The sequence below is a fragment of the Prosopis cineraria genome, unplaced genomic scaffold (assembly GCF_029017545.1).
Source record: "Prosopis cineraria cultivar Desert tree isolate PC_DT_omini unplaced genomic scaffold, ASM2901754v1 PC12, whole genome shotgun sequence".
Taxonomy (NCBI): Eukaryota; Viridiplantae; Streptophyta; class Magnoliopsida; order Fabales; family Fabaceae; genus Prosopis; species Prosopis cineraria.
The window spans coordinates 29448399-29461875 of NW_026555343.1; the positions used below are offsets into that span (position 1 = coordinate 29448399).

Consider the following 13477-nt stretch of genomic DNA (forward strand, 5'->3'; position numbering starts at 1 on the left):
AAGAAAAATTAAACTAGTTTGAAAGAAGCCAAGTTTGGGATTTAGTGCCTAAAACCAGCGATTATCCAATAATTGGAACAAAATGGGTCTTAAAAAATAAACTTGATGAAACTAGAATTGTGGTTAGAAATAAAGCCAGACTAGTAGTTAAAAGTTATAATCAAGAAGAATGTATTGATTTTAATGAAACCTTTGCTCTAGTTATTAGACTTGACCTATTAGACTTTTACTTGAATTTTTTTGTATAAATTATTTTAAACTCTTTCAAATGGATGTTAAAAGTTCATTCTTGAATGGACTAATCAATGAAGAAGTTTATGTTGAGCAACCTCTAGGATTTGAAGATCCATCCTTGCCAAATCATGTCTACAAACTAAAAAAAAAGGCATTATATGGTCTTAATCATACACCTAAAGCTTGGTGTAATAGGTTAAGTACTTTCTTACTTAGTAAAAACTTTAAAAGAGGTTTAGTAGATAAAACCTTATTCTTCTAAATTGAAGGAAGTGATATTCTAGTAGTTCAAATTTATGTTGATAATATTATTTTTAGGGCTACTAATAAGGTTCTTTGTAAAAAATTGATTAAAATTATGCAAGGAGAGGTTGGAACGTCCATGATATAGGAGTTGAACTTCTTCCTCGAATTCCAAATCAAGCAAATGAGAGATGGGATCTTTATAAACCAGATCAAATACAAGCATGAGCTCCTAAAGAAAGTTGAATTTGAAAATTCCAATTCAAATAATGTCCTTACGAGAGCTTCCATCAAAATGTAAAGATGAAAAGGGAAGAAGGTGGATCAAGCCAAATTTAGACAAATGATTGGATCATTGATGTACATTACTATTAGCAGACCTAATATTATCTTCAATGTCTATATGTGTGCAAGATTCTAATCATATCCAAGAGAGTCTCATCTAAAAGCTATGAAAAAGGATCTTTAAGTACCTAAATGGCACACCACAGTTGGAACTCTGCTTTCCTAAAGGAAGAGAGCCTCATCTAATCACCTACTCAAATGCTGATCATGCTAGTTATAAAACAAACAAAAAGAACTTGATATGTGATTCTTAATACCTTACAATGCGGGTTAAGTATTTTATTAATTATTTCTTTCTTCATGTGCTAGGTAGCTCAATTTTATTAAGACATAATTAAAGTTTAATTTTCTTTTAGGAAACATTGGAGTTTGATTGTTATCAATCTCGTGGCAATTCCTTTACCTTTAATTTATTAATTGGATCCTTTATCTAGAGATATGTTAACAAATCAGCCCAATATGTTGAGTTTATTCAATAAGTAAGTATTTATATTTATAAGAATTATTTTACAAATATAATTTGCATCAATTATTATTGATTACTTTTTCATTATTTCAATAGGGCATTAAACATTTTTTGGGGTCATAAAGAGCTCCCCTTTTTTAGAAATAAAGACTTATGTAAAATTTATCAATGAACAAAGATCATAGTATTTTTACACTTAAAAGAATTTATTCAATTATTGAAAAGAAATTTATTTTATTCATAAATTCACATTACCTTTTGGTGATTTTTTAGTGCCCTTTCAAACCAAATAACAATGATTGTGGTTATGAAATTCATGAAAGACATGATCATTAATGGTAAAACTTTTATCTCATTTGAGGTATGAAAATTTAATGTCATTTAATTTTATTTGTGTTTGATTATTTTTAGTTGTGTATGACACTTGTTTTAATCTATTTTGAAGTACTATGAGAATACAAAATGCTTGGAATATAATGATGAGCAAATTTATAATTTAATTGAAGAATGTTCATCCTTTATTTTGGATCTAGGATGCTAGAACATTGTTAATTGTTCAATGGTTTTGTAAGATTAGAAATTATTGAAACTTTTCATTAGATGTCTTTATCTACTTGGAGAACTTAGATATATTAATATAGTTGAATAGACTTATTTTTTGTATTGCTATACGATATGTTGTGCACCTTTTCATTGTATAGATGAATTATTTATAAATTATTGGACTGGTTGGTATATATTGCTGGTTCTTTTTTTAAAAGGTGAGAATTTGGGTATACAAAATTTTAAAAAAATTAACTTATGTGGTGTTTTTCAAAGGAAGAAACACCACCAAAGTTAATTTTAATATAAAAAAATTAACAAAAGAGGCGACTGCTCTCTAACATATTAATTAAAAAAAATAAATTAAAGAGGTAGCATTTCCAATTTCCAAAAATGCCACCTTTATATTAGAAATTAAATAAAGAAAATTAAACATAAGAGGTGGCATTTCCAGATTGATAAAGCACCACCTCTTTTGACATTAATATTTTTTAAACTATAAATAACAGAAGTGGCATATATCACTTAGGGAAATACCACCTCTATTAATCAGATTACGGGAGAGAAGTGGCGTTTCATTTAGTAGGAAATGCTACCTCTCTAATTTAAAAAAAAAACTCAAAGAGGTGGCATTTGTCAAACAAAGTGCCCTTGCTCTTACATTAATCTCGTGGCATTTCATTAATTAATAAAATATCACCTAAGACCTATTATAGCATTGAATCTTATAGCATTTTATAATCACCATGAAACTAAAATTTTAAATACCACTAAAGTTCATTTTTGTAGTAGTGAAAATTTTATGCAGTGCACCGTGGCACGCGGCATAAAGAAGAACAAGCCATGGCACATGTGCACAATGCAATAATATGTTCCTTTATTTTCACTCCCTTAATATTCTTCAACTAGCTTTAAACTACTAGATGATATCCCATGCTTCCGCAATCATTTACTCTTAATTTTTGACTTGATAAAGTCACTTTTGATTGCTTTTATTAAAGCTTAAACTTATGATCCCATTTTTTTGAAAGAAATACTTGTAGTTTTGAATTACTTTTAAACAATTAATCATGTTTTGTGTAATTCCTCTTGAATCAATATCAATGATTACCTGTGTTGAGTTATTATGAAGTTGGATTGGGAAGGGCAACCTTATATTAACTCTAGATGAAAAACTATATTGGAAAAATTTTAATTGACCATGCACAAATCTATGATATCAATTGTTGGGTACTTATATAAAACAATATTCCTTCTATTTTAAATAAATCATAAAATTGCCATACATATTCAAATTTATATGTATTTTATAAGGTGGATCTTTTATATATCTTATGGAATTTAAAATATGGTGGATAATAAAGTATAATTTTGTTTTAAATTTTGAATTTCAATATCAATGTATTGATGATATTGACTATGATCATGAAAATCCCAGATTTAGAGTAGTTAAGGCATGATATTGACTATAAAATTGCAATATCAATGATATTGATGATATTGACTATTTTAAATTGCATGTCGAGGCTGTGAATTAGAGCAATTAGGTCTAGGAAGGTCTACCAATGTTGGCTTCTCAGTTCATAATTACCCTAGTACTGAAATACTATTTTAAAATGGAAGTTAATCGATTATGGAATCACTTTGTGTGGTGGTTTAGTTACAACAAGGAACTTTTTTTCAATGGTTTCCTTTGATATGTGAGACAGTTGTGGTATTCTATTACTTAAATAGATTTTCCTGGTTGAAACTTAAGTTGAATCTAGTATTGTGCATGTACCCATGTATAAATATGATTATTCTTCTGTTGTACATGTATCTTTTATATGTTCTTTTACCAAAATTAGTGGTGGTTCCATCTTATAAAAACTCTTACTATCTTGACTTATATAATAAGTCCATGTTCCAATTCATTAAATAATTGAATTTTTACGGGACTATGTTCCCTTTTTGGCAAAATAGCCATTGGCTCTGTGACTTGGAATCTTCAGATTTCTCTTGCCTTACTTCTTGGGACTAAGATTATAGTCAAGGAGTTTATGGTCCAGGTCCAGTAAGCATAAGTCCTGTCATTATTCATTATCACATGGTACCTTCCTATCTAATTTGTCTATTTGGTTTGGTGCTTATGATCATGCAATAATTTTATTATTGTTGTAGGAGATAGCTAGATAAATTGGTGACAAGTGTGTGCTCCAAAAATTTACTTCTGAAGGAATTGAATGTCTAAAAGATAAAAGCAAGGAAGTTGGGGAAAGTTTTGAAGGACAACAAAGAAAATATGTTGGACCATGATATGGCATTGAGACATGGTAAATCATATATATTGCTTCAAATCCATAACCTACAATTTGCACAAATGTAATTTTCTTGAAGATTTTTGCCAACAAATTTATCCATATTCAAGTTTATGTCAACATGCACTTGAATTAGAAGTACACATTAAATTCTAGAGAGCTTGTGATAAAGTATCAAAAGTATATCTTTTACAGAGCTATGATAGACATATGTTAACGAATTCCCCCCTTTTTGGGCAACAAGTAAATGAATTCTAGTATGGGTGCTCTCTTGATGCTACAGTGCTATGATAGACATGTGTAATCTTCTTTTTCTCTTAATAATGATTTCCTGGTACTTGCTTCTGATCTAACTTTAAATAGTGAAAGTCTCAATTCTTTCTTATAAGCCTTTTCATCATGATTGATCATATCCTTTTAGTTTAGATATAAGTTTAACTTGTTTATACATGATATAAATATAGAAATAGTCTCTACACTTTATGATTATGGGGTAAAATGATTCATTTCAGTGTGTTGATGTCTTAGTCATATATAAAACTTGATAGCTACAAATGGTATAATACTAAAATTGTATTGCACTAAGCTCAATCTACTCATGTAGCATTATAATAGAAGGAAAAGCTCAAGTAAAATAGCCACAAGGTTTCATTAAAGGAAGAAAAAAAGTAGAAACATAAAGGAAATATGCATAGAGAAGGATAGAATTAGAAAGAAGAAGAAGATCGTCCAAGGATGAAGGCCAAGTGGAAATTTCGGGAAGGAGAGATTTCACCAAAATTCTTCACACCTTCAATTATGCCCTTTCTCATAATATTTATAACCTTTATTCCTCTCACCTTCAAAAAGGCTTGACCTAATTCTTGGCCTACTCATTATATCTCCAGCCCACATATCTACTGGGCCCATTCCACTCCACATTTGTATCATGACATTTCCTTCCCCCTTGAATTTGACCTTGTCCGTAAGGTCAACTTCTTGAATGGTGTTTGCATAGCAATTAACAAGCATGCTCCCATTAAAAGACACCAATACAGTAGCTACATGATAGTTTGTAAGTGTAGTAGCCAATAGTGATAGATACAAAACTGATAAGTGTAACATCCTAAAAAATTTTAAGACTTGAATTTATTTTAAAAAAATAAAATAAAATATCTATAATTAAATTAAAATTTAGAATAATTTAATAGAGGTCTAGAGTTTAAATTTTTCTCAGCAAAAGTTTGGTTTTATTTGATTTTTAACTATGGAAAAAATTACCAAAGTTGACCCAGGCTTTTATGCTATAATAAAAAATGTTGGGTCCTTTCTTGTAATTTTTTCAAACTTTTAGATCAGCATTTTAAAGAGCAAAAGAACGCAAAAAATGAAAAGAAAAAGAAAGGAAACACGTGAGAGAGAGAGAGGAAGAAGAAAGGAGAAAGAGGGAGTTAGACTCGAATCTAGGAGACTTTGCGGCCGTTGCGAGCTCAGCTACGCAATAGGTAAACTCCCTACTTCAATCCTCTTCTCTTTCTCTTGATTTTCTTCAATTTTTGGAAGAGGAGATTTTTAGATTTTGATCCCAAAGGCTTTATTCTTGTAAGCTTTTATTTCTTTGGATCCTAGGGAGGATGTTTTGAGTTTCTATATAGTGATCTAATATTTTGAGTGGATAATTAGATGAAAATAGGTATTTTAGGCATAAATTAAACCCTGAGAGATTTGGTTTTTGCTCCTCAATAGTTTAAGCCTATTGATTTAGTTATAATTTTGCTATTTGAGCCCAATAAAATTTAAATTAAGGTCTGGTTTTCATTATAAGGGCTAATGGTGAAAGTTGGTGACACTAAGTGAAGGTTTTTAATTGATTAAAAATTATATAAATTAGAAATTAGCCTAGTGATGGCTAATAAATGGTTTTGGTGGTTAAGTGATACTATGTGAATCGTTGGTTTAATATATGGACCATTGGGATAGATTATGGCTCATAGACCCAAGTTGTGTGGTATGAGTTATAGTCTTCATTAATGCTATTTGACATGATAAGTGATGTGGATTACTTATATGTTGTAGGAATTATTGGTGGAATTTGTTCGGAAGTTAAAGAACAAGCCGAGCCTTATTTTATACAAGAGGAACCATTTTGGTACCAAAGGGTTGAGGTAACAGAAAAATTTATATTTTTTATTACTTTGTTTTAGCTATTTTTGAATAAATATTACTAGTTATTATGCATTACATTGATTATAGTGCAAATATATTTTCTAATTATTTAACAACAATATTTTTATAGAACGAGATTTGTTTACATATATTTTAATCATAAGAAATAGAAGTTGCACTTAAGGAAGTGTAACTAAGTAAGGTACCTTAGATAGGCTAAGGAACCATTTAAGGGAGGTCGAATAATGGAACATTGCCTCCCGGAAGTTGGCTTGGGAGGGCTGTCATGACAGCAATTTAATGCTGTCATGACAGCATCTTTTTATTCCACTTTTGTCTAGCTTGCTTCCGTGTGCTATAGGTAGAACCTATAATTTTTTTAAGATTTTAAATGATTTATTTCTTAAGTTGGTTAGAGGATCAACTTATTAACCACATTTAGTTTATTTGAATTATGTGATTTTTGGATAATACTCGAGGCAAGTGTTACAATAAGCATCTCACCATAAGCAAGGAAGTTCCAAGACGCCTGAGTGGTAAAGGGGTTGTTGAAGTATCAGATACCAAGTCTATTGTAAACCATGCTCTGGAATTGCCAATCAAAAGGGATGAACCAAATGCCATCATGAGCCAAGTAATTAAATAGTAAATAAAAGAAGGAATCATTTCAACAAGTGCAATAATTTCACTTCCACCCCTCAACTTCCCACCTCTAGGAAATGCACTAGCAATTATATTGCCCAAAGTACAGTAGACTTTGTCAAGAGAGGAAATGAAATAAATTCCAACACTTCTTGAATGTCACTTGGGTGTTGCATAACATGATTAGTTCTCACTATCATAACTGAAATGGTCCCATCACATTCTCCAAAACATTACATCAAAGCTTTTGAATGAACAGCAAGCATTTGCCACTAATGGAGAATTAAAAAATTGGGTTGTATGACTACTTAAGGTGACTTTTGTAAGTGATAGTCTAATGGAATGCCAGGATTATAAACCCACCTAACCAGAACAAAAATACTTCTAGCAAAATAATTGTGACCCTTTCAAATCATTCTTTTAATGTTCAAAAATTCTAGCAACTTTCTCTTAGAATTCTTCATTCTCTAATGGGTAACTAGAGATAGATAAAGCAAAACAAGCATAGTTTTCAAATGTTACCTTATAATCTTGAAATAATTGAGAGGCATAAAAGACACAAAACTAAGCAACCAGCAGAGAGAAAGTCTCAACATTCTCTACACCCTAAGCGTTCTTATTGCACCCCTTGAGTAGCAACTTTGAATGATATAAAACTTGAGAAAAATCTATTGCTTCTAATGATAAGGTTGGCCAAGGGCATTTAACACCAAATTTCAAATATTGATTTTCTCTAGTGCTCTCATCAATGACAATAGTGATGCATCCATGAGTAGCAAACATGGCATAAATAGGGTGTTTAACATGTTTCCTCTGGTCAAGAATTTCAAGTTGAGGCATACCTAATGTAAAAGCATAACATTCTCTAAAAATCATAGGGACAACAAAATTTGAGTGCCAAAATCTTATGACAGCTTTAAAGGCACCAATGTGAGTAACAATTAACATCAAGTGCAAAGGATGAAGACATATAATAGAACTTTGAAAACAACAGGAGAGTAAATTCCAAGTTTGTATCTCAAGAGTAGAAATAGAAGTGAAGTAACATTCATAAAGAGATTCCTCAAGAGTCAAATCATTTTACATTTCAAGAGACCTTATGGCTATCGTGATAATAACATATAGAGTTGGAAAATTAATTATTGACACTTCATACATTTCGTCTTTTCAATTCCAACGTCTAGACTTGAATCTACTAGAAAAATAATAATTGCACCTGGTAGTAGCACCCAAGTAGGAATTTGTATAGGACTATCTCCGCATGGTTGCTTCCCCTTATTAGATGTGAAGGACACCCAATAAATGACGAGAGGGAAATTAAGATGCAATTTTAGTTGCAACATTGAAAATATTAAGGGAGCCCAGCAAATAGCAATACCTGGATAAAATCCCAAATAGAAGATGAAAGCGAAGATGTGAAACAAATATTAAGATGTAAAATACCAAAATCAAAGATAGTAAAATCAGGTAAAACCCATTGATCACACATAGAAACCATTGACAAGGGATTGAAGAGATTATGAAAATATGAATTTGGAACAGGGTGGATACAAGGAGCTAGCACCAAAACCCAAGTGCACCTAAAGAGAAAGTCATTAGGATAGTTGAAGGCTGATTGAACGATTCTAAATTGGGCTTGGAGTACTATGACACAATTATGAAATTGTTTCAGCGTTTGAAAAAGGCAATGCCCATTTTTGAGAGGCCAAACCTTAAGCACACCATTTGTGTTATGAACTCAACGATCTTCAATGCAATTTGGGCAACACCCTCATCATTGTAATCTTCATTACTCTTACAATCATCTCCATCGACCATTTCTTCAGAGTTGGAAGGGATGATTGCCCGTGTAGAAATTCTCAAAGATAGCACATCTAATTGCAAAGTTGAATAAGGAATGGAGTCTAATTGTCAAATGTCGATAGCTGGTTGTTGATAGTATTGACCATCTCTCGCTGTTAATCGATCAATAGTTTGGAGAACCTTAAGAATAGAGGACTCTAATTTTTCTAGTCATGCATTTTGCTGTACCATCCATGCAGAAAAACTTTTCAAAGAAGCTCTAATTTCATCCAATAGAATGTCTTCCTTAGGTGTAAATTTTGCCATTATAGTTCTCTCAATGAAAGCACCATTTGTCATGGTTATATATAAAATTTGATAACTAAAAATCATATAAGACTAAACTTGTTTTACACTAAAGCTCAATCCACTCGTATAGCATTACAATAGAAGGAAAAGCTCAAGTAAAATAGCCACAAGGTTTCATTAAAGGAAGAACAGAAGTAGAAACATAAAGGAAATATGGATAGAGAAGGATAGAATCAGAAAGAAAAAGAAGATCCTCCAGGGACGAAGGTTGGGCAAAAATTCAGGGAAGGAGAGGTTTCACCAAAATTCTTCACACCTTCAATTATGCCCCTTCTCATAATATTTATAACCTCTATTCCTCTCACCGTCAAAAAGGCTTGACCTAATTCTTGGCCTATTCATTATATCTCCAGCCCATATATCTACTAGGCCCATTCCACTCCACATTTGTATCATGACATTTAATGTGACGAGTACAAGTTCAAAGGGAGAGCCCATCTTAAAAGACTAGCCTGTTAGGAGGGAGAGCCCCTTGAACTTAAAAACTCTACACCACTTGTGAGTCTCCCCGATATGGGACTCGTGACAATGCCAACCCATCAAGAGCCGATATCTTTAGTGGCTCCACTCCATGACACTTCACTCAACCTCCTGCTGGTCAGAACCCTCCATAGGTAATCCTTTCCATGACACTGGCCTCTTAATAAAAGCACTAATGTAACAAGCACAAGCCTAAAGGGAGAACCTATTCTAAAAGACTAGCCTGTTAAGAGGGACAACTCTTTGAACTTATAAACCCCACACCACTTGTGAGGCTCCCCAATGTAAGACTCGTGATAGTTGAATTAATCAGCTCATGGGCAAGCAAAGCGACTTATTCGAGATTTTGGATTTGCACAAATATATGAACTTGAAGTTTGTGAAGAAGTATGTTCCTGAGGATATGAAGAAGAGTGATTATTTAAAGAAAGTTTTTGTTTATCGTGTACAATTGAATTATTGTGCAATGGTTTATCAGTATTTCTTGATTCTACAAGCTCTTAAAGTAGCTTCATTGGAAAGTATTTGTACGTGGTATTATGTCTTTAGTAAGTATTATATAAAATTAATTGTATGTTGACTATTGTGAATACTTTTAGAATTATGTAATTATTGAGTCAAGTTTCTGTTTATCGAAGTCCAAACTTAGTTTACGGAAACATAACAGAAATTATATGGCATATTTTCATATAATTAAGTTTGTATATATATATATATATATAATTCAGTTAGAAATGGCAACAGTCAAAAAAGTGTTGCTTATACCCTATAGTTTACAGGCGATAGTTTTTAATTGTTGTTCACGTAAGCAATCGTTAAAGACTGTTGCCAAATTTAACAACTCAAAACTGTTGCTTATAGTCAAATTATATGCAACGGTTTTGCTATTTATGGCCAGAGTTTTAAAAATTGTTGCCCTAGACAATAGGTTACGGCCGCATATTTTATGGTCAAAAATAGTTGCCTATAGTAATAGGTAACATTTTTTAACATTTTTTCATTCTATACCAATGGTTTTCCTCTATTGCTATAGGTGTCTGTTTAAATTTCAATTAAACATAATTAATTATAAAAAAATTAATTAATATAATTAATTTTGAATATAATTATTATGTTATTAGGTATATAATTTATTTATAAAAGTGATTAATAAATTATTTTAATTAAAATTGAAAAGAAAAATTGAAAAGCAGAATTGAAAATTAATAAAAACCATAGTTTTTTGAAAATATATCAAAACAAGCCTATTATATGTTAAAATCAATTATGAATCCAAAACCATATTTTTCAAAAATATCCAAACACCCATTATACATGTCAAAATCAATTATAAACCCAAAACTATGATTTTCTTAAAAATATCTAAACAACCCCCATACATGCCAAAATTAATTATGAACACAAATCATAGCTATTTCATAAGATACTATTACTTTACTTGCTTTTCAATTCATATATTCAATTATACTTTTCCAAAAAATTATCCAAAAATCATATAAATTATTTTACAAATCATTTTTGGGTTTATAATTGATTTTGACACACACACACACATATAGAGGTGTTTGGATATTTTAAAGAAAAATATATTTTGGGTTCAAAATTAATTTTGGCATGTATAATGATGTAATCAAGGGGATTATGACTCTGGGATCTTTTCAACTTGTTTTCCTAAATTCATTTGATAATTCTACTTCCAAATTTTACTCGCTCAACTTGAATGAATATGGCTTATTAAGTGCTTAGAAATTCTTTGTATAACTCCTTGTGGGTTGTTGACCTTAACTAGGTCACCATATTATTCTGGAACTTCTGCACTTGTGAGTGCTAATTTTTAGGCGTATCAGGTAACATTGCACCCTTTTTAATACTTGTGGGGTGACATTGTGCCATCTTTCAAAGTTCAGAAATAAAAATACATCTTATTAACACTTAATTTAATTATGATTAGTTTGTCTATGTCTTGATTGATTAATTAACCATGAACCAATGGCTTGTTTAATTCAATAGTAGATTGACCGATTTTTCTAACATTTGGTATAATTAATTCAAATCGTAAAATAGTGGTGGCTAATATCACAACCCATCACAGACACACATGTAATTTTCATAACTGGAGGAATTAATTAAGGATCTTCCCATATGCCCACAATCACTACCATGTAATTACAAACAATACTAGACATTATCGTAAAGAAACATTACCACTCCCTTTATCAATCACTAAGGCTTGGTTTGGATGAAGAAAAAAGTTGAAAGAAAATAAGAACGAGATAAAACCATAGAAGAAATTTTAAAAAATAGTAAATTTCTTTACTATTTTTAAGAATTTCCTTTCCCAGTTTTCTGTCTTTTTGAATTTTTTTTTTTCATCCAAACAATATGAAACGAGGTCTAAGCTTTAATGGGAGCAGCCTTTAGTGATGGGATGGCCTTGTGTAAAGCTAACCCCATACATCTAACTCATATCCATATCTTCAGCCTTAAGCCCACTAGGATGCTTCCAATCATAATGATAGAAAAGAGAAGCCAATGCAATGTGCACAGTCCTATTAGCCGAAGGCAATCCGGGCCCAATTCTTCTGCCAGCCCGAAAAAGAATGAGCTCAAAATCAAGCCCTTTAAAATCAATTTCATTGTCCATATCCTACCTAAAAAAAATTCGTTGTCCATAAACCTTTCAGGCTTGAATTGATTTGGATCACCATAAACATTCGGATCTCTTCCTATAGCCCGTGCATTGAACAAGACCTGTGCATTTTTTAGGAACCACAAAGCAGCCACATAAACTCTACTTCATCTTCCGTTTCATGGGGTACCAGAAGTGGAAGTGATGGATGCAAGCGCATAGTTTCTTTCACAATTGCTCTCAAAAACGAAGTCTTGAGATATGCAATTCTTCAAGTTGTTCATTTCTTTAAGGATCTAAGTTCATCTTTAACTATTTTCATTTGTTCTGGTCATTCTATTGTGCTTGACGTTGTGTCTATCCCAGCAACAAATAAATCCTACAATACAATTTATCGTTAATTTGTCATAGTATATAACAAATAAGCTGAGAGACTGATATAAGAGATCAATTATCATTACATTAAGGGTGTGTCTCTGTGTGTGTGTGTGTGTGTGTGTGTGTGTGTGTTGTTTGATGACGAAAGTTTGATCAAATAATAGCACAATCACGCAATATAATCTCATTGAATGGAATTACAAACTTTAGCAAACATCTCTCCATCGTTTAAACTATGTTATCATGCAAAGCAAGGCAAAAAAAATTCCAATGGTTCCACCTGCTGTCCAATCACAAATTAAATCACAATTTTGGAGGGGTTAGGTTCATCCCTTTTTCTTAATTTATCACTTTTAAATATTACGAAAATCTTTTAATTTTGTCATTTTCCAGTTATTACAGCTGGTAGGTTATCTATTTGTCTCGCAATAATTTAGATTAATCCCTTTTGAGATATCCATTGTTCAACATTTTATACAGGAAAAAAAAACTACACATGCTAAATGTGTTTTCATGTAAATCTTATGTTATATCAAATATTTTATTTTCATTAAAAAAATAATAAGTCTAACTAATTACAATTTGACTTAACCGTATTTAAGCGACCGACATACGCATGCTTTGACTGTGCTTAAAACAAAATGTACTTAGATTAATTAGTTCTAGACGGTTATATTTTAGTTGTGGTTAGGATATAAAATGAGTCAAAATCTACGTCTAATTAAGTGTATAACAACAGCTTCAAAGTTTTTTTTTTTTTTAGGCCAACAACAGCTACAAAGTTTAATGTGTTTGTTAAGATTTTAAAAATAATGAAAAGTTAAAAAATCATACATACATACATATATATAATTATTTGGCAAAGCTAATTAAATAGCTTCTACGAATAACTCATAGGTAAGAGAAAAAGTGACTCATTCACAG

The 13477-nt window shown here is 31.3% G+C and overlaps 1 pseudogene; it reads right to left on the reverse strand.

The window, feature by feature from the left end:
* Positions 1-11940: 11940 nt before the first annotated feature.
* On the reverse strand, positions 11941-12778 carry LOC129289225 (cytochrome P450 76C4-like; annotated as a pseudogene).
* Between the last annotated feature and the right edge of the window lie 699 nt (positions 12779-13477).